Genomic DNA, 26,345 nt, shown 5'->3' with positions numbered 1-26,345 from the left:
TCAGCAATCTTCACTTAATGTTCCTCCATGTCTTTTCACGGTTTGGTATCTCATTTCTTTTTATTGCCTAGTAGTATTCCATTGTGTGGATAATCCACAATTTGTTTATCCATTCACCTGTTGAAGGACATCTTGGTTGCTTCTAGTTTTCAGCAATTAGGAATAAAACTGCTGTAAAGGTAGGATTTTGGGTGGATGCCAGTTTTTGACTTATTTGGACAAATGCCTCATACTGTGTAGCAAGACTAATGGATCCGATGGCCAGACTATGGTTAGCTTTGCAAGAAACTGCCAACTTGCCTTCTAAAGTAGCTGCATCATTTTACATTCCCACAAGCAAGGAATGAGAGTTCCTGCTGCTCCGCATCTTCCCCAGCCTTTAATGTTGGTGTTTCAGATTTAAGACATTCTAACAGGTGAAGAGAAGTGTTTTATTGTTGTTTTAATTTGCAATTCTCTCATAACCTATGATGTTAAGCGTCTTTCATATGCTTTCCTGCCGTCTGTATATCTTCTTTGGCCAGATACCAGTTTAGATCTTTTACCCACTTTTTAATTGAGTTGTTTTCTTATTGTTAAGTTTTAAGAATTCTTTGTCTATTTTGGATGCAAGTTCTTTGTCAGATATGAGTTTTGCAAACATTTTCTCCTCATCCATGACTTTTTATTGTTTAAATCTAATTTGATTTTTGTAACAACTCATTGGGGCAGATGCTATTATTAACTGTGCCTTACAGATGAGGAAATAGTGCCATGGAGAAGTTATGTATCTTGCCCAAAGTCTCAAAAACTAGTGTGAAGTGTATCTAGAATGCGGAGCCTGGCAATCTGAGTGCAGTCTGTTAAGCTTTCTGCTTCATCACCCTTGTCCTAAGCACTCATTAGCTTTGCAGCGCAGACCACTGATACTCAGCTGAGACCAATTATGATGGCGAGCCCCTGATATTGGTCTATTTTTCCTTTTGGACACTAATGCTTACTTAGAAATGAAAAGAAAAAGAAGGCCCATGGGCTAGCAATAGTAAATGCTTAAGAACAGATTTTAAATACTGTAAAATCAGATATAGCCTTTAAAATGTTGGATTGAGACCAACAGGAGGTGATTTTTTACTGTCAGTGAATAATGAGATGGTTTCTTAAAGAATCACATTTGAAAGTCTGCTGTAACTTTCACACAGAAAATAACTTTAGCCTTTTCCTTTGTGGAAGGGAAGACGAAACTTCAGGAGTGAGATCTAGTGTGCAACTATCTTCATTTTAACCACTTTGGCCTAGATATGTTCCAAGGAGAGAGAAATCGTGTTCTGTAGTGTGCTCGATCAAAGGACACCCACAGAAGAAAAGGCACGTGGGTGACATTGTGGGTGCCTTACCAACAGAGCCAATCTTTCTCAAAATGTGCTGAGATCACCAACACCTTCTAATATCAAACTATCAAATTTGGGGCCAGAAACTGATGATCCTTTAACTGCAGAAATATTCATTCATTGGCAGCTTGCTGGCGAATTGGCTTTGTGAGCTCCACTATAGGGAATTACCTATGTTTTACATCAATGATAGCATTCATCATCATTCAAATAGGAAAAAAGATGCTTGCCTTAATGCCACTCCTTGTTTTCTTGATTGCCCTCATTGTTATGAGTTGCTTTGTAAAATCAGTTAATAAGAGTGTGTTGTGTTTATACTGTATTGTGTGACATATGTATTCATCTGCTAAGACTGCCATAACAAAATACCACAAACTGGATGGCTTAACTAAAAGAGACCTATTCTCTTTTTCTTTTTCTTGAGACAGAGTCTCGCTCTGTTACCCAGAATGGAGTGCAGTGGCAAGCTCTTGGTTCAATGTAACCTCCACCTCCCAGGTTCAAGCAATTCTCGTGCCTCAGCCTCCTGAGTAGCTGAGATTATAGGCACCTGCCACCACACCTGGCTGATTTTTGTATTTTTAGTAGAGATGGCGTTTCACCATGTTGGCCAGCCTGGTCTCAAATTCTTAGCCTCAAGTGGTCTACCTGCCTCAGTCTCCCAAAGTGCTGGGATTACAGGTATGAGCCACCGTACTCAGTCAGAGACTTATTTTCTCGTGGTTCTGGAACCAGATATCTGAATGCAAGGAGTCACCAGGGTTTGTTTTTTTGAGACCTCTCTCCTTGACTTGCAGATTGCTGTCCTCCTGCTATGTCCACAAAAGGCCTTTTCTCTGTGCATGCATCTCTGCAGTCTCTTTCTCGGCATTAATCCTATTAGACTAGTGCCCAATCTTATCACCTTTATCTAACCTAAATTACCTCTTTAAAGGTTGTAGCACCAAATATTATCATATTGAGGCTTAGAGCTTCAAATATGAATGGGGGCACAATTCCGCCCATAGCAATACACCCGTACAGGTTCCTGCTGCATACATTCTGGGGTTCGCCTCCTGGGATTTATTTCCTGGCTCCCAGTGTCAACCTTGAATATCAGGAGTTTGCAGCCACCACTGTGGTTTTATTTAGTGATCTATTATGGATCTACTATCCATTAATTCTTAAATTCTTTGAAGCGTTTTATACTGTCAGCTAGTGTTTTCTCTTGGGTAATAAGTTTAACATGTTGTTTTTTTCTAGAGGAAAATGGTGACTAGGAGGCAGGACTAAGCTGCATCTCCCACTTGGATGGAAAAAGCAGCAGGTGGAGACTCACATAGCAAACTTTTGCTCCAAGAACTACCCCAGGAAAATACCGAGAAAGCCAAGAGAATCCACAGACCCTTTGAAGGAAGCAGATGGCTCCTGCAGGCCCCAGGAGGCAGCCCCCAAACTGTGAGTACCCAAAGTGTGAAAGTACGAAAGGGGGGCCGTCCACCCCCAAACAGGCACCCTCACTGGGAAACCTGATGGTCTAGATCCCGGAAGAAGGATTTCACCTTGCCTAGGGCTGAGACAACTTAGAGAGCTGAGTGAAATACAAAGGTAGAAGAATCTGCAGAGAGCACCCTGTGGGCTCTCTCGGTCCCCAGGGAAGCCATCTCTGACTTTGTCTCATAGACGTCCTTGGGGAGGGCTGCAAGAACTGGGAAAAGACCACATGGAGAAGGAAACTTCCAGCTGAACTTTGTTAACAATTTCGATGGAAGGCAAATGTTCCTGGCCAGAACTCACGGGGTGGGGGGAGGGGGTGAATCAGGAGTGCAGATGAAGCACAGAAACTGCGGCAGGTGGGGAGGCACAAAACCTGAAAGCCCTGCTTGCTTTCACAGCCAGGAGGCTGGTAGCCTGAGGCAGATTCTCAGCCCTGCTCATCCACTGTCCGGAAACAAACTCCGTGCTGTTGAGGGAAGCACAGTAGGAATGAGACTGGCCTTTTGAGCTGCGTGGGGAGCTGGGTGAGGGCTGTCATTGCCAACTTTCCCCCACTTCCCTGACAACCTGCATGACATAGAAGAGGCAGGAAGAATGCCCCCGGGAGCATAACTCCCTTGGCCTGAAGAATCATGCCCCCATCCCTCACAGCAGCCACAGCAAACCCCGGCCAAGGAGAGTTTGAGCTCAGACAGGCCTAACCCTGCTTCCACCTGTTGTTTTTCTCTATCTGCCCTGGTAACCAACGACAAAAGACTTATTCTCTTGGGAGCTCTAGGGCCCTACCCAGTGCCTGATCCTCTCTATACTATCACAGCTGATGCTCTCTTGAAGGCAGCACCTCCTGGCAGGAGGCCAACCAGCACAAAAATCGTGCAGTAAACAAAACCACAACTCACAGTGTCCATTTCATTCCCCTGCCACCTCCACTAGAGCAGGCGCTTCTATTCCCAGATGAGAGAGATGAAGACAGTTCACACTGCAGGACTCTGTGCAGACACCCCCTAGTACCAGCCTGGAGCCTGGTAGCTCCTCTGGGTGGTTAGACCAGAAAGAGGCATATCAATTACTATAGTTCAGCACGCAGGAAGCCACATCCCTAGGAAAAGGGGGAGAGCCCTACATCAAGGGAGCACCCTGCCCGGGCGTGGTGGCTCACGCCTGTAATTCCAGCACTTTGGGAGGCCGAGACGGGCGGATCACAAGGTCAGGAGATCGAGACCATCCTGGCCAACACGGTGAAACCCCGTCTCTACTAAAAAAAAAAAAAAAATACAAAAATTTAGCCAGGTGTGGTGGTGGGTGTCTGTAGTCCCAGCTACTCAGGAGGCTGAGGCAGGAGAATGGCGTGAACCCGGGAGGCGGAGCTTGCAGTGAGCCAAGATTGCACCACTGTACTCCAGCCTGGGTGGTAGAGCGAGACAGACTCTGTCTCAAAAAAAAAAAAAAAAAAAAAAAGAGAAAGACAGAAAAAGGGAGTACCCTGTTGGACAAAGAAATCTGAATAGTAGCTCTTGAGCTCCAGATCTTCCCTTTGACATAGTCTACCCAAATGAGATGAAACCAGAAAAACAATTCTGGGAATATGATGAAACAAGTTCTTTAACACCCCAAAGGATCACACTAGCTCATCAGCATTGGATCCAAACCAAGAAGAAATCGCTGAATTGTCAGAAAAAGAATTAAGAAGATCGAGTATTAAGCTAATCAAAAAGGCAACAAAGAAAGGTGAAGTCCAACTTAATGAAATCAAAGAAAGGATACGAGATGTGAGGGGAAAAATCTTCAGTGAAATTGAGAGCATAAATAAAAACAATCACAACTTCTGGAAATAAAGGGCACACTTAGAGAAATGCAAAATGCGCTGGAAGCACTCAGCAATAGAATCAAGCAAACAGAATAAAGAACTTCAGAGCTCGAAGACAAGGTTTTAAAATCACCCAATCCAACAAAGACAAAATAAAAAAGAATTTTGAAACATGAACAAAGCCTCCAAGAAGCTTGAGATTATGTAAAACAACCAGACCTAAGAATAATTGGTGTTCCTGAGGAAGAAGACAAATGTAAAAGTTTGAAAAACATATTTTCCTTGAATAATTGAGGAAAACTTTGTCAGCTTGGATAGAGATCTAGACATCCAAATACAGTAAGCTCAAAGAATACCTGATAACTTTATTGCAAAAAAGATCACTGCCTAGGTACACAGTCGTCAGGTTATCTAAATTCAAGATGAAGGAAAGAATCTTAAGAGCTGTGAGGCAAAAGCACCAGGTAAGCTATAAAGGAAAACCTATCAGATTAACAGTGGATTTATCAGCAGTAACCTTACAGGTTAGAAGGGATTGGGGCCCTTTCTTCAGCCTCCTCAAACAAAACAATTATCAGTCAAGAAATTTGTATCCAGGAAAACTAAACTTCATAAATGAAGGAAAGATACAGTCTTTTTCAGAGAAAAAAAAATGCTGAGAGAATTCACCGCTGCCAAGTCAACACAACAAAAACTACTAAAAGATGTTCTAAATCTTGAAACAAATCCTCAAAATACACCAAAATAGAACCTCCTTAAAGCAGTAATCGCACAGGACCTGTAAAACAAAAACACAATAATAATAGTAATAATAATAATAATAATAAACCAAGGTGTTAAGGCAACAAATAGCACGATAAATAAAATAATACCTCACATCTCAATACTAACATTGAATGTAAATTGTTTAAATGCTCCATTTAAAAGATACAGCATAGCAGAATGGGTAAGAACTCACCAACAAAGTATCCGTTGTCTTCAAGAGACTCACCTGACACATAAGGACTCACATAAACTTAAGGTAAAGGGGTGAAAAAAGACATTCCATGCAAATGGACACCAAACGCACGCAGGAGTAGCCACTCTTGTATCACAAAAAACAAACTTTAAAGCAACAGCATTTTAAAAAGATAAAGAGGAACACAATACAATAATGAAAGAATGAGTCGAACAGGAAAATATCACAATCCTAAATATATGCACCTAACACTGGAGCTCCCAAATTTATAAAACAATTACTACTAGACCTAAGAAATGAGATAGACAGCAACACAATAATAGTGGGGGACTCCAATACTCCACTGACAGAACTACACAGGCCATCAAGACAGAAAGTCAACAAAGAAACAATGTATTTATACTATACCTGAGAACAAATAGACTTAACAGATATTTACAGAACATTTTACCCAGTAACTGCAGAATATACATACTGTTCATCAGCACATGGAACATTCTCCAAGACAAACCATATCACAGGCCACAAAGCAAGTCTCAATACATTTAAGAATATTAAAACTATATCAAGTACTCTCAACACAATGGAATAAAACTGGAAATAACTCCCAAAGTAACCTTCAAAACCATGCAAATATATGGAAATCAACCTGCTGAATGATCATTAGGTCAATAATGAAATCAAGATAAAAATTTAAAAATTATTTGAACTAAATGATTATAGTAACACAACCTAGCAAAACCTCTAGGATACAGCAAAAGTGGTGTTAAGAGAAAAGCTTATAGCCGTAAATGCCTACATCAAAGAAAGCACAAATAGACAATGTAAGGTCACACCCTGAGGAACTAGAGATACAAGAACAAACCAAACCCAAACCCAGCAGAAGAAAATAGATAACAAAGATCAGAGCAGAACTAAATGAAATTAAACAAACAGAAAAAATACCAAAGATACATGAAACAAAAGGCTGGTTCTCTTTATGAATGAAATTGATAGACCATTAGTGAGATTAACAAGTAAAGAAGAGAGGAAATCCAAATAAGCTCAATTAGAAATGAAATGGGAGGTATTACAACCAATGCCACAGAAATACAAAAGATTATTCAGGGTTATTATGAACACCTTTGTGTGCATAAACTAGAAAACCTAGAGGAGATGGATAAATTCCTGGAAATATACTACCCTCCCAGATTAAACCAGGAAGAAATAGAAAGTCTCAACAGACCAAAAGTAAGCAGCAAGATTGAAATGGTAATTTTAAAAATTGCCAACAAAAAAGTCCAAGACCAGATGGATTCACAGCTGAATTCTATCAGACATTCAAAGATTAATTGGTGCCAATTCTATTGACACTATTCCACAAGATAGAAAAAGAGGAAATCCTCCCTAAATCATTCTATGAAGCCAGTATCACCCCAGTACCAAAACCAGGAGAGGACATAACACAAAAAGAAAACTACAGACCAACATCCCTGATGAACATAGATGCAAAAATCCTTAACAAATTACTAGCTAACTGAATCGAACAGTATATCAAAAAGATAATCCACCATGATCAAATAGGTTTCATATGAGGGATGCAAGGATGGTTTAACATGCACAAATCAGTAAATGTGACACACCAGATAAACATAATTAAAAAGCCAAATCACATGATTATCTCAGTAGATGTAGACAAAGCATTTGACCAAGATCCAGCATCACTTTATGATTAAAACCCTCAGCAAAATTGGCATAGAAGCTACATACCTTAATGTAATAAAAGCCATTTGTGACAAACTCACAGCCAATATCATACTGAACAGGGAAAAGTTGAAAGCATTCCCCCTGAGAACTGGAACAAGACAAGGATGCCCACTGTCACCACTTCTATTCAACACAGGACTGGAAGTCCTAGTCAGAAAAATCAGACAAGAGAAAGAGGAAGTCAAACTGTTGCTGTTAGCTGATGATGTGACTGTGTGCCTAGAAAACCCTAAATACTCATCCAAAAAGCTCCCAGAACTGATAAATGAATTCAGCAAAGTTTCAAGATGACAAAATTAATGTACAACAATCCATATCTCTACTATACATCAACAGTGACCAAGCTGAGCATCAAATCAAGAACTCAACTCATTTTACAATGGCTGCAAACAAAAGTAATAAAATAAAATATTTAGTAATACAACTAACCAAGGAGGTGAAAGGCCTCTACAAGGAAAACTACAAAACACTACTGAAAGAAATTGTAGATGACACAAACAAAGGGAAATACATCCCATGTTCATGGATGGATAGAATCAATATTGTGAAAAAGACCGTACTGCAAAAGCAATCTAGAAATTCAATGCAATTTCTATCAAAAGACCATGAGCATTCTTTACAGAACTAGAAAAAAAAATCCTAAAATTCATATGGAACCAAAAAAGGGCCCACGTAGCCAAAGCAAGACTAAGCAAAAAGAACAAATCTGGACGCATTACATTACCTGACTTCAAACTATACTATAAGGCCATGGTCACCAAAACAGCATAGTACTAGTATAAAAATAGGCACATAGACCAGTGGAACACAATAGAGAACCTGGAAATAGAGCCAAATACTTACAGCTAACTAATCTTCAACCAAGCAAACAAAAACATAAAGTGGGGAAAAGACACCCTATTCAACAAATGGTACTGGGATAAATGGCAAGGCACATGTAGAAGAATGAAACGGGATCCTCATCTCTCACCTTATACAAAAATCAACTCAAAATGGATGAAGGTCTTAAACCTAAGACCTGAAACCATAAAAATTGTGGAAGATAACATCAGAAAATCCCTTCTAGTCACTGGCATAGGTAAAGACTTCATGACCAAGAATCCAAAAAGCAAATACAACGAAAACAATGATAGATAGCCGGGACCTAATTAAACTAAAAAGCTTCCTCACGGCAAAAGAAACAATCAGCAGAGTAAACAGAAAACCCACAGAGGGGGAGAAAATCCTTGCAATCTGTACATCTGAAAAAGGAATAATATCCAGAATCTACAATGAACTAAAAGAAATAAGCAAGAAAAAAGCAAACAATCCCATTAAAAAGCAGGCTAAGGGCATGAACAGGCAATTCTCAAAAGAAGATATAAAAGTAGCCAACAAACATTTGAAAAAATGTGCAACATAATTAATGATCAGGGAAATGCAAATCAAAACCACAATATGATGCCACTTTATTCCTGCAAGAATAGCCAAAATCCAAAAATAAAAATAAAAATAAAATAGATGTTGGCATAGATGTGGTGAAAAGGGAACACTTTTACACTGTTGGTGGGACAACCACTATGGAAAACAATATGGATATTCCTTAAAGAACTAAAAGGAGAATGACCATTTGATCCAGCCATCCCACTATGAGTATCCAGAGGACAAGAAGTCATTATATGAAAAAGATACTGACATAGGCATGTTTATAGCAGCACAATTCAAAACTGCAAAAATATAGAACCAGTCCAAATGCCCATCAATCACCTAGTGGATAAAGAAATAGTGGTATATATAGACCATGGAATACTACTCAGCCATGAAAATAAGCAAAATAATGACATTCACGGAAACCTGAATGGAATTGGAGACCATTATTCTGAGTGAAGTAACTCAGGAATGGAAAACCAAACATATGTTCTCACTCAAAAGTGGGAGCTAAGCTATGAGGATGCAAAGGCATAGAATGATACAATGAACTTTGAGGAGTTGGGGGAAAGGGTGGGAGGGGGAATGAGGGATAAAAACGTACACATGGGGTATAGTGTATACTGCTCATGTGATGGGTGCACCAAAATCTCAGAAATCAGCACTGAAGAACTTATTCACGTAAACAAACACCACCTGTTTCCCAAAAACCTATGGAAATAAAAAATAAAATAAAGTATGTTTTATTTAGAGAAAAAAATACATTTGACAGGTTTTCTTCCAAAGATGATAAGCTTAACAGTGGAGGATATAGACCTTGATGCTGGGCTTAAATTCTCACTAATTTAAGGAATCGCCATCAACAGAGGAGGAAAGAGAGAGAAAAGACTTGGGAAATGGGCTTGGTGATTGCTGGAGGAGGCATGGGACTTATCTGGAACATTTGAAGTGCTGTCTTTAAGAAGCAGTATTAGCTTTTTCTGTTCTGTATAACCCTAGAGAGCACCTCTAGGCTCAGCTTGAGGCTTTTTTTTTTCTTTCTTTTTTTTTTTTGCACAAGGGGGATGTTTTTCTAGGAAGTGTAGATGAAGTATAACCAGCTACCTTACCACCAGTCAGAGCATTCTGGTGACATCAGCATTTCCCACACTAAATATGCTGCAGAGCCCTATCTACTTTCTCAACATGAACACCCAGCAACGAGGAGAGGAGAGAGGCCCAGGGAAGACAGCCACCACCAGGTGCGCAAAGGTTGAAAGAGGGACGTTTGTGGGAAGTAGACATTTGTGAGTGTGGATTTAGAAGTTTTTTTCCCTGTGATGGGCTGAGTCATGGGTGAGAGCTGGAGGAAACAGAGGTAAGGCACACGATTTCAAGTGGTTTGAAGGTAAAAGGTAACATTTTTCAACTGCCTTGATGATGAAGGAAGTGGGAGCAGTAGGTGGAGGGGTATCCCTGGCACATTCACAGGCTGAAATCAGGAGCCAGAGAAGGGGTTTGAAGATGGAGAAGAGGGAGGCAATGTGAGGTCCTGGAGGGCTGGAAGGGTGTGGATGTTGTGAGGACTGCTCTAGCTGAGGCAGGATGGAAAAATCCAAGATGGCCCAGAGGTCAAATATAGTGTAAAAAAGTACAATGATGCCTGAGACTATGTCCTTTGTAAGGTGTGCTGGATAAGTTTACTGACTGCATAGAGTGTGCTGGATTCAAGGCTAAATGCTCTCATCCTCTTTAGACTCCTTCCTCCTCGTGGAAATTTGCCTCAGATCTCTGTGTCGCTGTCCAGGAATACACTTATGCCATGTGCAGTTTGATTTCTGTTGCCAGCAGTGGATCCCTTCTCCTCTCTCTCTCTCCACCCTTTTTCCAGCAACACAGGCAGCCCAGGGGCTGAGCAGGTCCTCCTATCTGATCCATCCCTCTGTCTGCAAACTCTCCTGTCACAAGTGAGTGGCTCACAGCCTCCAGAAAACCAGTCAGTTACACTGTGATGTGCAGTCTGGCCAGGGCTCAGTAGAGAAGCCCATGCTCATTTATCCATCACTGAATGTCGGTTGTGCCTCAGGAAATAGTCTGGTTGCCAGATACAGACTGGCAAAGAAAATGGATGTGATTAGTCCTCTTTTGGTCCATATAATGTGAAGACTGTTATGTGAGATAATGTGTGCTGAGCAAAGGGAGGATTTGGATTCTTCTGTTTTGTTGGTCAATCCTCTTCTCCCATCAGATCATTGTGGAAATCCACAGAGTCCCAGTGACCTTCCTTGGTAAAGCCCTTAGTAGTTCTATATTTTAAGCAGTTTAATAAAGACCACAGTGAATGAGATTATGGGTAATTAATGATTTAGTGAACTGTCTGCAGTACTATTGAACATGAGCTGCAGAAATTATGAAACGGTAGGCTGGTCCTTCCCTACCTCTTTCCAACACCTCTGCCCCACCACCTGAAAACCCTCACTCTGCTGCCTGTGAACCAGTACGAGAGTTTGAGAGAGAGATTTTCAGAGCCTCATTTTCTGCCCTTTGAATGGCGAAAAAGCATTGTCTTTAAATTGAATACTTGCAAGCCTCCTGTCATTGAAGTTTTTGGATGAGAAGCTCCATTTCAGCTTAAATTATTATGGCCTTCACATTGTTTCCTAAACCAACTGCTTTAACTCATGGTGGAAAATGCATCTACATTTCTTTCTTTCCATTTCTAATTAGCTTTTGAGTTTAATAATGATTAAGTTTAATAGGCCCTGAGCCCTAGAGGCAGCCTTTTTGAATTTCACTTACTTTTGTTTGAACTGGAGTAGCCATGCATCACCAAGACTGAACGAATCCATCTGTATTGTGAATTGTATTAATAAAAAACCATGGAAATGGTAGAATTTTAATGATGAGGTTGCTATTATCTAGAAATATTATAACTTTAATGATTGTGTTATTTTATTTATCTTAAAGTCTCAAATCATCATTTTCTTTTAAATGAATGCACCAGACCAAAACAATGTGATGAATCAGAGAATATTTGATATTTTAAGGACCATCCACATTTTACACTGTAACTAGAAAAAGCCTTCTGTAAATCTTCACCCACACACTTTTTTTGAACTTACCAGCTATGAATTTATAATTGCAGAGAAGCATGTCTATGGCAGTTGGGGTGGAATAATTTGTATTTGATTTTGATTAATTTCAATTGGACATCAGTATGTTTGCTTATATAGGAAATCACTTTCTTGGCCATGAAGATTTTGCAAATCTCTCTAATTGGAGTCCCTTAACCCTTCCTCTGAAATGGCACAGGACTTTGCTTTTACATGTTTGGGGTATCTTACGTGCTTGAAGAGCAGCTTTCTATCCTGACAGCAGCGTGGGAGCTACAGTCCAAGGAAACTGGTTTGAATTCCAACTGTGCTCATTTTAGATATGCATACTTGAGCAAGTGCTTACATTTCCTGGGTCTCGGTTTCCTGATCTATGAAACAGGGATACTAATTTATAGGAGGGTTGGTGTGCAAATGGGAGACAAGCTGACAAAACACGGAGCTCAGTTCCTGCCCACAGTGGTCAGGCAATTACTGGGCCATTGCATCTGCCTTTGTCACTAGACAGGTGCTGATCAGGGCAAAGGCTATTTCTGTCTTGTTCACTTTTCTATCCCCATTCCTTAGCACAGTGTTTTACTTACAAAAGGGATCAGTTCATGTTTCTTGATTGTGAAAATTAAGTAAAGCCCATTATAAACTAATGAGAAAATCTAAAAAGCTGTGAAATTCCCACTTTCTTGCCCTACATCAGTTTCTTTCTGTATGTGATGCTAGTTTGTAAATAGATGAAGGCGCTTACATTATGCATTAGCTAAGGTCTTCTCTAGAGGGTAAAATAATTTTCACATCTCAAGTAAACAGAGAGAGTTGAAACGGCCGCAAAGAATTTACATTCTATGTTGTTTCCTATATCCATAATTCTCATTGTGTCAACACAGTGGTTCAGAAGAGCTTGTCAATAAGCTTAGCAAATAAAAATAACACCAGATAAGTTACAATTCAGATAACAAAATGTTTGATGTAAAGATGCTATTTTTTTCATTTCTCGTGGGTAAATAGTCATTGTGAGAGGTTGCGACTTCTGTTTAAAATGTAAGACTTATTTTCTAATACCACGCCCATATGAATTTAATAAGTACAATTATTTCCCCCATGCTGGTTCTTGGATTCAAACCTCATAGAACATGACTAATTCATGAAGTAATGTAATTAGCTACATGTTTTAATTAAGAAGCTTCGGGCACATGCACTTTGCTCTTGTTCCCCCTTCTATAGTTCATACATTTTCTCCTTTGGAGATGTATGATGAGGATGGGAGTTGCCTGTCAGAATGAGAGTTGGAGAACTTCTGCTTACAGAAGTCACTATTAAGAGTCTACTGAAATGGACTAGATCTCTACCAGACAAAGCTCCAGAATAAAATAAGTGATAATAATTACAAAAGCTGGACATGAACAAAAACCGCAACCAGGAGGCCCTGGAGGGTGAAGAGAAGCAGACAATTCCCAGGGGAGAGCAGGCTTCCTCAGAGAAGGGAAGGTAGAAACTCCTTAAGTTAGGTGGGAGGGTGGCCGCGGGGCTGAGGCTGGAAAATTACCTGTTGGGTACAATGTTCACTATTGGGGTGACAGGTCCTCTCCAAGCTCGGACTTCAATATATCCACGTAACAAAACTGAACTTGGATGTATTTCCTAAGTCTATACATTTTTTTAAAAAAAGAAGCTCCCTAAGTAATTTTTCTCTGGGGTTGTGGGGCACCTGTGAAAAAAATCTAGCATCTTTCTGCTAGATAAATAAGAAATCAGAAAAAAAGCTATTGAAGAAACTAGGAAATTCTCAAAGGAAACAACCCAAGGATGAGTGTCCAAAATCAACCTACCCACAACGCTGACTGACCCTGAAACATGCATAGGAAGAATAAACTCAGAGTATATCAGCTAAGGACAAAATATCTGAACTGAGACCAGAACTGCTGCCCAAGAAACTGAGTTTGCAGTTCAAACCCGGCTAACAAAATTTTATATAATTACTGAAATATATAAGTCCACATACCAAACTGTAAATGCTTTTGTATGTAACTATTACATGTATAAAAAAAGAAATAATGAAGGTATGAGGATCATTTAAGTTATGATACTAATTTAAGCATAATTGCTAATTTTGTCTATTTTGTAGTTTTACTTATTTTCAACTAATTTAATCTTTTTTTTCAACAAGTAGCCTCAATGTAAAAGCCGTATCATTTTGTCTTTTTAGATTTTCATTGCCAGTTGTTGGTAGAGTTAAAATTTATGAAGCCATCTTTATTTCTCTCTGTGTATGTATTTTTTTCATTTATTTATGATTAGCATAATTGTAAAAAACATTTAAGCTTTGCTCACTCTCTTAGATTTTGAAGAGACCTTCAGTATTTTGTGCTGGCATATCCAATCATTGATTTCATCGCTTAATAAATTAAACCTTTTCTGAGATAGATATACATCTGCTGGAAATGGGCCTAAATGAAATTGGCAACTCACACGTGTCATATCGTTTTTTATGCACTTCAATAGTTACTAACAATTAGAGGTAGGCAGCCCACCCCTGCCCCAGCAAACTGTCTACCAGGAGGTACAGTGCAAAGACGAGTATTGCAATCTGCGTACAGACATAAAACCAATTCTCTGTCCTTTTTTGTACTTCGGTAAGTAGTATGTATGAAAGATTTACTGGGGTGCAAATTCAGAAAGTTCTAAAGGTAGAATATACCAAATTGTTTGAAGTATTAGGCCAAAGGATTAACCAGAGGTTTAGACCTCTGGCACCATTTTAGAAGGTTAATCTACTCACTCAGCAGACTTTACACACTTACCAAATGAGCCAAGAGAGATACCTAACTATCCTCAGCAGTCATATATCATGTACACCACTCATTTCTCCGATGAAATACTATTTGTACCATCCTTTATGCTAATTAGTGATTTCTAGAACACATACAGATTGAGTTATTCCAAGGACTTCCTATGGTCCTTTAGATGGAATCCTGGCTCGGTCTTTCTCTCACCTGTTATCCATAGACTATGGATAATAATCCATAGTCTATCGTCCATGGCTATCGTGATCAAAGGTCCTCCTCCTCTGGCAAGCAAAAGCAGGAGGTGGAAGGGCAAAGAAAAAGTAAAAGTAGGAATCTTCCCTCTCCCAGTTAAAAATAAGAGAAAAAGTTACCAACCACCCCACTCTCATTGTCTCAGAGCACTTTCTTCAGAAAACTTGTACGTTCTTTCTCTGTCTTCTCTAAAGATATGTAAATATTTTTAAAAACTAACATGGCCAGCTTCACAACCTGGGAGTGTCTTTCTCAAAGACCTTGGAGCCATATCTTGGAAATGTAAACAAGAAGGAAGATGGTGACCCCTGTCTCATTTACTGTGGGAGGGTAGGAGCTTCATGTAGGTGGACATGTTGTTTCAGGTTGTAAAACTGCTTCCGGTCATAAAGATAGGAGAGTTTATTTTTCCTTTATTGAGAGCTAATTAGGTAATATAGATGGTCACCCCAATGACCAGGTGATTTAAATGAATTACATGTAATAAATGCTACCACCGAGCCCTCTTACTTGAGACTAATGGTTGTTATGCTGGAGAGTATGTAGGTTGTGTATCCTCGACTATACAAAAGGGTGAGGTTTCTGTCTGTCTTTGCAATCTCTTAGCAGATTACCTGTCATGTGCATCACTTTCTCAATTAATGCTCATTCAATGGTGAAACCATTTTTTTTTTCTCTACTGACTTTGTGGAGAGGATTTCTTGGTTAGATTCAGTTCTGGTTTTTATATTCCCCAACAAAGGCTAAAGCTTGGGGAACTACATGATTTATTTGCTATTTTTATTGCGTCATGAAGATGACAAGATTTGTGCCTAGAACATTTTCTCTTTGTTTGTAGAAATACAATTTATTTTCTAGTGGGTGAGAAAATTAACCCTCTCACCTCTGGTGGAATACTGTAAGTCAGTTGCCACTTTCAGTCACTGTTGAGATCTCCTATTAATCTAATGGTTTTCTCCAGCTGAGCCTTAAGGCCTTTCAGCTCATCCCATTGTGTCCACAGGTGATTTGATCAATAGTGTTTAGTCAAGTGTAAACTGGGCCCCAAGAGAATTTAGTCAAAATAGTAACATACACATACGTTCTCTGAATAGTGACTCTTCTGGTGTGTCGCCAGAGTTTGTAGCTCTGTATTTAAACAATTCCATCAAATTTCAGATCTTTATCAGTATCTTCAATTGCTTTTTCAAAAAAGAAATTAAAAAAACCGATTTAATTTTATTTTTCTAGATTGTAGTAGAGAAATAAAATTATCCACCTCTCAGAAGAACACCCACAACACTAACTGCCCAGGGATTCCTACTTCCCAGTGTTCGGGCATCTGAGATTTTCTCACATTTTTGTTATTGCAAAGAGAACAAAGCAGCAATAAATGAATATACATTTAAAAAATACTTTTAGAAGGAATAAAGTAGGAATAACTGCCTCCAAATTCTTACTAGCACCTACATATTTTTTAAAAATCATTTTTACAAACACCGTAAGTTAAAAAAAAAAACACACCATTTGAAGAATATTCACTTTCAATTAGGTTTTATGTTGAACATCTTACTATCAGTTCAATTCTGGTAAGCCAAATTGCTTTCACTCAATTGCTTTCAGCCTAATCATATGCTATTTCTTAATACAGCGCTTCTTGTAACTACCACCAATTAATTGGAGTAATCTTAAAAAATTCATTTTCATTATAGGAGTAATTATAGTTATTTTTCATTAGAGAGATTGTATTTTAGGATAAATTAATCATTTGCTTGGGATTTATAAGAAAAGAAATTTAGAATTCAAGAACAATTTCTGGATTGCAGGACATTCCCCATATTCTGATGCTTGTTTAAGAAGTGTAAACCCTTAGCGGCACCTGAACAAACATTGGGCCCTGTAGGTCAAACATCAGTGACAGTAAAAGGTTACTGACCAGAAATCTAACTTCCAGTATTACAAAATCGTAGCAAAGATAACTTTTTCTGAGAAGAGGGATGGGGTACAATAAAAGGGAAGTAATTATTTATTTAAACTAATTGTGAGCTCTGATGACCTTTGACATTTATCTCTCAACTAATTTTAATATTAGAAGAAATACTTCCTTGAGCATCGGTCTTGAACTTCACTTGCCCAAATTCCAATTGCTTAAAAAATTAATATACTTTTATTATGTGGCTTAATTTTTAACAAAGAGCAACTGAAGGCATGAGAACATTTGGCTTCAATCGCATCCTGGTTCTTAATTTTGAACACAAAAGGCTGCTTTATTTCTCTGTGGTGATTACCACTAGATGGGGCAAGCCAGCAGTGCCTGCTCTTCCGACTCCTAAGTAGCACATAATAGAAAGCTTTTTTTCTCATGAACTGCAGTCATCTCAAACACTCATATAATATATTCATTGTCTCTTTAAAAAGAGAAGATGGTAATGTAATTGTGATTAAGCCTAGCCTCATGTTTTACCTGTTTTGTGTTTTGGGTAGCCCTGGGTGGGGTCCCTGTTCCTTCCCTTTCCTGATGCACTTGTTTCTTCTGAGGAACCAAAGGAAATCACCAGGATGTTGAGGTGTTTAATTTCAGCAGAGCAAGGGATAATGTGAGTGCTGATGATTTTGGAAACCGAGGAGTATAGGAGGGCATGTAATACTAGTATCTTAATATTTTGTCTTGAAGGCCAAAGAAGGGAGACCTGAGCTTTCAAAACTCTCTCAGATGAAGATCAATTTTGATATCTTGTCCTTGTTACCTAGGAGAGTAAAGGAAAAATGGAAGCATAGAGGAAGGAAATGAGATCTTGGCTGACAATGTAGAAACAAGAACTGACTCTGCCTTGCTTTTGCTATGACTAAGAACTTCCTGGGCCGTAACAGTCTGAAAAAAAAAAATACTGTGTACCTTGAGATAAGCCAAGAGATAACAGATCATTCTTACTGGTTCTGATACCTAAAATAATAAAACCTTGAATATTTTGCATAAATATGGACTTCATGACCAAAAAAATTATTATCTGAATATATATTATGAACTTTGTGGATTTCATAACTGCATGAGAAATTGCTTTTTCCAGAAAGTGTAGACTACTATAAACTTACTAAACATTGTGATTTGCAACTGTTAAAAGTATTTGTTATGTTTTATATTTGTTGAGCCAGGTTTTCTGAAGTCTGACTCCCCTAGAACTCCTTGCAAATAAAACCTTTTCTAAATGACTCTGCCTCTGAGTCGTCCTTTGACAACATTTTCAACACATACACTGCATGCAAAGACATTTGATAAAGAAGAAGTCTTGCTTTCAGAAATAACAATCAGATTTGACGTAACCCTCAGGTTAGACAGTTTTTCCTTTGATCTATTTAAAGAACATCTTTTTAGAGTCTTTTCACTGTTAACTTCCAATCAAAAAGCGGAAACCACAGCCTATAGTTCTGTAGTATTTTCAGCCTGGCACATTTTGCTAGGCAACTTCCATTGTCTGCATTGCTCAGTGTCCCACCCTGAAGATGGATGTGGCTATTTGATATACTTACAGGCAACAGAAGATAATGGAAAATGTGAAGAGTTTTGGTGAAACTTCCCTAAAAGGTATCTTGCTCCTGTTCTGTACTGTTTTCTTCTTTGCCCATTACCATTTCCTGGTAGCTGGAATAGCGTCATGGCTGGTGCTGGAGTAATAGTTTTGATTCATGAGGTGAATTTGGAAAAGATAACCATGTACAGCTGAGAAAAAACAGAGCCTGGCTCTCTGAGGGTATTGTAGAACAGTAAACCAGCTGTGGATATACCACCCCTGAATTCCATGAGAAAGAATGAATCGAATTAATTTCTATCTTGTATAAATCACTCTTGTTTTAGGCTTTTTTTTTTTTTTTTTAGACGGACTCTCACTTTGTCATTCAGGCAGGAGTGCAGTGGCGCAATCTGGGCTCACTGCAACCTCCACCTCCCGGGTTCAAGCCATTCTCCTGCCTCAACCTTCCGAGTAGCTGGAATTACAGGCATGCTCCACCACACCCAGCTAATTTTTGTATTTTTAGTAGAGACAGGGTTTCACCTTGTTGGCCAGGCTGGTCTAGAACTCCTGACCTCAAGTGACCCGCCCTTCTCGGCTTCCCAAAGAGCTGGGATTACAGGCATAAGCCACTGTGCCCATCCCATTTTAGGCCTTTTATGAGTTGAATTTTGTCCCTCCAAAAATGATCTGGTCAAGGTCTTACCCCATTACCTCAGGATGTGCTCTGATTTGGAGATGGGGTCTTTACTGAAGTAATCAAGTGAATGTGAGGTCGTTAGTGTAAGCCGCAATCCAAAAAGACTGGTGTCTTTATAGAAGGAGAATTTGGACACACACACACACACACACACACACACACACACACACAGGGAGAATGCCAGGTAAGCATGGAAACAGCTCTCTGTGAGCCAGGAAGAAAGGCCTGAAAAGGACATACATCCCACACATCCCTCAAAAGGAACCACCTTGACACCTCAGTCTTGGATTTCTAGCCTCAGGAACTCCGATATAATACATCTCTGTAGTTTAAGGAGCCCAGTCCATACGTTCTTACGGCAGTCCTGGAAAAGTAACACAGGGCCTGAGTATCAATAAGCATTTTTCAGGACTCATTCTAAGTGCTTCAAGTTGAGAGGATTGAACACATGAACTGGAGGTTAGAAAACTGTCAGAATGCCTGGGAAAGTAAATAGGAAAGAAAATGGCTGCTGGTTTCAGAAAGTCAAGAATCCCAGGAACACATGGCTGGCTGATGATCTCAGCTACCTCTGGACCAACGCAGGGGATCTGCAGGAACCTCCTTGGAAGCTGCAGTTTCCCACTCTCCATATCCTCTGGCTGTGGAGTCTCCCCCACCTGCCTGCTCCTGATGGAACCACACAGGCTGCCACTCCTCTTCTTGCTTCTGATGCCTGGAGTGGGTGCCTCTTGGTGGTGGAGTCTAAAGTTAAAATCCTGCTGGCAACTGGAAAACGTAGTTTTCAGGCTTTCAGCCCCTGTACATACAAGGGAGAATATGGAAGTGGGCAGCAGTATTCCAGTGATGGAAATAGAAAATCCACCACAGTCTCCATTACTCATAAATACAACTAATGAAACTTAGGAAACAATTTATATCCACGAAAAACTATGTGTTCCCTTTCTCAATATGAGACCATTTGGCAGTATTTGCAAAGTATAACTGGGAAGTCAATTTCGGAAGTGTGCTTCATATCCTTGAGTTCCATCGGCAGGCTTTGTAATCCACCAAAGGGGATCAAACCCAGATCCTTTATTTACCAGCTGCATGACTTGGGAGACTCACTTAGCCTAGGTGTGCCACCGCATCTGTAAAATGGGACTCCTAACAGTATATATCTTCAATAACTGTGAGGACTGAATGACCTGAAATATGTGGAGTAATTTTCAGTGTGGTTCCTCCTAAGTGTTCCATAAATGTTGGATCTTTGTGTTACTGCTGTGATTTACTTCATGCCTTTGGTGTGAAGTTAGTTGCCTATGTATCAGCCTGTCCGCTGAGACTAATGTCCTCTCCTAAGGTCGGGAGTCTTACGTTTTATATTTTATCCCAGTGAGTGGTAGGCAGTGTATTATTCTCAAGACACTGAGGTGGTTCTTATCTAATATCTACAATTCTAAAAGTTTTCAAGATTTTAAAATTAATTCAACCAACCATTCTTTCAACAATTTTGAGGTTAAAACGTCTAACATATCCTTGATCACCTCCATTCTGGTATTTCTATATTCCTGTACAAAAAGAAATTTATAGACAATGTGGTGAAACTTTACAAAAGATTAAGTGTTGGGATGGAGAAGGGGAGGCATCAAGTAATAATAGGGCTGAAATCTGCCTGGAGAAGGTGAGGACGTGTTTATTCATTATGTCCTCATATGATGTGTTAAGGAGTTCAACCTCACTGGGAAGCAATGGGAATTAAATAATGGATTTATTTTGAGTGATAAAGTGATATTACTTTTACTTTTAAGATGACATTGGAATCACTGTCATAGAGGGTTTGTCGGGGTGAGAGGGGAAAAGAAAATGAGTTAAGAGGGCTTGAACTTTGGCAGTCATGGAGAGAGAGGGGAGCAGTGAATGGGCTGTGCAGATGCTGAGTGGGCGGAGCTGACAGGAAGGATGGCCCTTGGTCAGGTGCGGCAGACCTGGTGACTCAGAAAGAAGTGTGAAAGGGAGGCGTGTAACTCAGAGAGAGAGAGGGCAGCCTTGGCGAGGGCCATGATTTTACTTCTTACAACCTGTAACTGGAAAAAGTAGTACATCTTCAGGTCTGGGCTTCCCTGGCTCTTCCAGGAGACCTTGACCGTGGAATTCCCTGCATGCCTCCTTGAGCCTTGGAGAGCAGAAAACATCGTGCCTGCCTGAATCCTTGACCTGGTTTCTGTCTTCAGCATAGCTTGTTTACTGGGTCCACGGTAAACTCAAATGGAAACCACCTTACTCCATGTCCCGACTGTCACCCGCATCCTCTTTGAGCCCTGACTGGCTTCAGTCTCACGTGCTACCACGTCAAAGCAAGATGGACCAAGAAAAGAACAAGCATCTCCCACTGCACTCCAGCAATTAGGACGTCGTGGTTGACCTTGGTGGGGGCAGCTTCAATCCCGCAGGAGTGTAAGGCTGAGTATTGGAGATCAAGAAATGCACGGAAGATAAGATAGTGGGGGTATTGAGTGGATTTCACTTCATTCAGTAAGTTTACCTGCAAAAAGAAGAAGAGAGAAAAGGCAAGAGTAGCATGAAAATGTGTCTATTTTGTCAATTGGAGTGTTCCGTATATTCTGTTTGATGGATGGCACTTTATTTTACTGCTTAACTATAAAAGTCATTGACTGCATGATTAAGCACGTAATGCCAATAAAAATGACCTTCCATCCTGTTGTTTCTTAAATCACCAAATGACTCCCTGGCTGTCAGTAATAATGAATCCGTACACACCAACAATAACAAAATGTTTATTTAGGACATGACCTCACGTGAGGCCAGCCTTCCTAAGGAAGTTAACGGTTACTTGCTGTGCTCTTAAAGAAATGTTTGCAAATGAACCTCCTACCTTATCTCTCGCAGACCAAAAATTCCTTTTCAAAAAAAAACCTGGGCATATTTTGCCAGCAACAAATCCAGAAAAATAACTTAGTAGGAACTGGGAAACACTGCATTAGAATCGGAACCCTTCAGTAGCTCGAAGTCACCATGCTTTTTTTCTTCTTTATAGTATAATTTGTTTTTCATAACAGTTTTACATTTACAGAAAAAAAGAGAAAATAATACAGTTTTTATATACTCTGCACCATATGTTACAAATACTAAAGCAGTGTTGGTACATTATCATGAACCACATTTCTTTTTTATTATTATTATACTTTAAGTTCTAGGGTACATGCGCACAACGTGCAGATTTGTTACATAGGTATACACGTGCCATGTTGGTTTGCTGCACCCGTTAACTCGTCATTTACATTAGGTATTTCTCCTAATGCTAGCCCTCCCCCCAGCCCCCACCCCCGAGAGGCCCCGCTGTGTGATGTTCCCCACCATGTGTCCAAGTGATCTGATTGTTCAGTTCCCAGCTATCAGTGAGAACATGCGGTGTTTGGTTTTCTGTCCTTGTGATAGTTTGCTCAGAAAGATGGATTATGAACCACATTTCATCTTTTACTTGGGTTTCCTTGGTTTTTACCTGTTGTCCTTTTTCTACTCCAGGATCCCATTCAGGATACCACATGGCATCTGGGTGTCTATCCCTTTAGGCTCCTCATGGCTGTGCCAGTTTCTCGGATGTTCCTTGCTCCTTGTGTGCAATGGCTTGCATAGTTTTGAGGAGTGCTGCTCAGGGATGTTGCAGGATGCCTGCTACTGGGATTTGTCTGATGTTTTTCTCATGAGAAGAGTGGGATGAGGAGTTATGAGGAGGAAGACCACAGAGTAAAAGTCACATCGTTATCAAATCCTATGCAGTGGAGATATTATCAACATGATTTTTGACTCTTAATGTTGACCTTGAGCACCAGGAAGGAAGTCACTAGGTGCAGCCCACAATAAGGAATGCGAAGTTAGGCTTCCCCTCTTTGCGGGAGTGGGGGGCGGGTATCTACATAAATTATGGGAAATTTTACTGCATGAGAGATTTGTCTCTTCTCCCATATTTATTCATGTATTCAACCATTTATATCCTATGAATCCATGGAAGTTTATATTTGGGTTATAATCTGACACTGCTTAATGCTCAAAGTGTTCCAGCTTTGGCCATTGTTGATACTTTCAACTGGCCCCTGTACTCTTCTGACATGTCCTATTACCTCGACACTTTCTTTTCTTTTCTTTTTTAACACTTTCTTACTTTCTGCTCCTAGTTTATATGGGTGTGTGTGTGTGTGTGTGTGTGTGTGGTTAAGGGGAAACTGTCTAGTCTTGCACTTGGGGCTCTTTAATACCCTTCCTTATTATTTGTCCATCTGATATCTCTTGCCCCGAGAATGTGTTTGTGTCTATCATTCATCTCTCATAGTTTCCACTTTATGAACAAGTTGATGTGTCACTTGGTGCATAAGTCTTAATACCTTCTATATATTAATGTGAAATATTTAAAATGATTAAATGGTGTTTAATTTGTCCCACTTAATGTTTTTCCTCAAATTCTTTCTGGTTGCCATCAGGAGCACCACCCCGATTTTCTCACTGATTCCATTTGCCTTGTGCATTTTGTAGACCCTTTAATCTTTCTGAGTCACTTTGTTTTGGGTGTGTCTCTTGTGTGTGGCATGCGGTTGGTTCTTGCCTTGTGAGCCAAGTTGAAAATGTTGATAAGATGGATATGACAGGTTTCCACTCTGACATATTACTATTGTTGAATTTGCTGTGTTTTCCATTATGTCGTTTTTCTGAAGGCATAGTATTAGTGTGGTTTTATTTGTTTTCGTTGGTGATCTATACAGTGTTTTGGAGGATGTGTAAAGTGATTATAGTTAAGTGATTATCAGTCACCAAGAAATTCCCCACCACTATTTCTTTTTAACATTTATTGTTCTTTTCTTGTTCTCAGAAAGCTATAAAAAGGCGAACGCCCTGAGGATGTCCAGAATGGCTGTGATTTGTCATGTCCTTTTGGCGAAAGTATTAATAAGGCTTTTAATAAAGAAATGAAAATGTATCTGACATTTTCAAAAAGCCAGTCAAGATTCAGAGCATTATTTACACTTCAGCAGTCAATTCCCTCAATATTCATATGTAAATTTAATGAAATTACAATTAAAATCCAGCAGAGTGTACCTAATTTAGAACTGAATAAAATGATCTTAAAATGCATATAAAAATTCAGAGCTTTGGGAATAGCCACGGCAATGCTTTTGAGATATCAGTGAATACTCTAAAGCCACTGGAGTCAACTTAATATGACATCGGGATAGATAAACAGATTAGTTTAACCAAGTAGTAAACCAAATAGTTTTAACCAAATAGAAGCAAGGACCAAAGCCCAGTATACATGAGATTAAATATTAGACAAAAAACTGTATTATAGTTCAGTGGCAAAGGGTAGCTTATTATTATTATTATTATTTATTTTTATTTTTTAGACGGAGTCTCTGTCACCTAGGCTGGAGTGAAGTGGTGAGATCTCAGCTCACTGCAACCTCCACCTCTTGGGTTCAAGCGATTCTCCTGCCTCAGCCTCCCGAGTCGCTGGGATTACAGGCACCATGCCTGGCTAATTTTTTTTGTCTTTTTAGTAAAGTCGGGGTTTCACCATGTTGGCCAGGCTGATCTCGAACTCCTGACCTCAAGTGATCCGCCTGCCTCGGCCTCCCAAAGTGCTGGAAATACAGGTGTGAGCCACTGCGCCTGGCAAGGGTAGCTTATTTAACAAGCGGTGCTGGCACACTGACTTTCTATGCGAAGGAGAATATTTAAAATCTCAGGTAGGAGTTAAGTGTCCCATCAGTGGTCCCGTGTGTCTGGGTGGTTGGCAAGAACAGAGTGCGAGGGGATAGGTTGCTGAGCGAGGTGGCTTTTTGACTGTGAACATCTTTGTGTGCCACGTAAGGAGTGTAAATTCAACCTTGTGGGGAAAACGGGGAACCATTTTTTTTCTATTTGGCCAAAGGATGACAATTGTCTACATGTTTTAGGAAAAAGTCGGCAGAAATACAAAGGCTTTGTGGAAGAGGAGAAAAGTAAAAGTGCTGAAGATGGCTAGGACGGGAGCGCTTGGGGAGGCAAGGCATGGAACCACAGAGAGTTCTAAGAACCCGTGAAGAGCTCTGATTCTTGAGGAGGCAAAACTTGAGGTCAGGCGTGGCCTGCTTGATCATCTGCCCAGAGCCACTCATGCCCGCCATGTGCATTGCAGATACTAATATGTTCCCGGCCTCATGTTCCTTCCTCTCCTGCTGTACAGTTATAGCAAGGCAAAATGTGCTGTTTGTTTAGCTATCTGTGGTTTTTCTCTCACACCATCGTCCTCCTCTTTCTCAGCTCCTGGCCGCAGTGCTCATCGTGTGGACCTTCCATCCTCTTTATGGTAATCTGGTTCACGGTCATTGACTCTGCAGTTCAATACTCACTCAAGGGAAACTGAAGATCCATAGCTCAAAACGCAACCCAGAGTGTCCTGAGTTGATGGAGTAGTCAACAGGGAGTGGCACCGGGGAGGGGCTGTGTTTCCGGGTGTGCCCTGTCTGTCAGCTGCTACTTGCCTAATGCAGCAGGTGGAGCTCAGCCGGGGCACAGCAGACAACGATGACTGGGGTGTAAATCTTTTTAAAAACATAGACTAGATTAGCTGTAAAGTCTAATCAAACTGTGTAATGCAACATGTCTCTATTAAAACACAAATCATAGACAAGCCTGAATGCAAGAGTGAAAATAAATGTCTTCATGTTGCATGAGGATTTCTGTTTTAAGTTTTACAAGCTCTACATTGACTTGGAAGGTCCAGGAAGGAGTGCCTTGCTTCTTTTCTTTCCCCCCTCAAGGCCTTCTATTATTATGGTTTCCATTGTTAGGATTATATATTATTCTTACATTAGTTTATTCGGTAAATATTTTGTGCCAGGTATTCCAAGAGGAATATTTATTCTTGTTTTATTCTTCAGTCTCAAATCATTTTATTTTCAGAACAATCCTTATTTTATCAACTAGGACTCTGAGATTTCAGCAAGATTAAATAATTTCCCAAAGTCACACAACTAGGAAGTGAAAAATATGTAATTTAACTCAAATGTATATGATTCAGAGGAACCACAGTCTTCCCGCATTATCTTTCTTCCTGAATAGGGCCAAACAACTAATTTGAATAGAGAGAAGTGAAGGATATTTTGGGATTTTTTTTTTTTTTTTTGCAGTGTATTTTGCCTTTACTACAGTTTGTTTGTGCCTATAATCTTTCCTTTCCTTTCCTTTCGTTTCCTTTCCTTTGCTTTCCTTTCCTTTCCTTTCCTTTCCTTTCCTTTC

General features: G+C 39.8%; 1 long non-coding RNA gene across 2 annotated transcripts in view; it reads left to right on the top strand.

Moving 5' to 3' along the window:
* Positions 1–26,345, top strand: part of LOC111546380 — a 121,634-nt gene that overhangs the window by 10,073 nt on the left and 85,216 nt on the right. The window contains exons 3-4 of one of the 2 annotated variants that reach the window (XR_002732764.1): positions 2,610–2,804; positions 3,242–4,011. This is a non-coding gene — a long non-coding RNA (uncharacterized LOC111546380). Of the gene's footprint in view, positions 1–2,609; positions 2,805–3,241; positions 4,012–26,345 lie in introns of those variants that run through there. The other variant, XR_002732765.1, reaches the window with a different exon arrangement.

The sequence above is a fragment of the Piliocolobus tephrosceles genome, chromosome X (assembly GCF_002776525.5).
Source record: "Piliocolobus tephrosceles isolate RC106 chromosome X, ASM277652v3, whole genome shotgun sequence".
Lineage (NCBI taxonomy): Eukaryota > Metazoa > Chordata > Mammalia > Primates > Cercopithecidae > Piliocolobus > Piliocolobus tephrosceles.
This window is presented reverse-complemented; position numbering and strand designations above follow the sequence as displayed.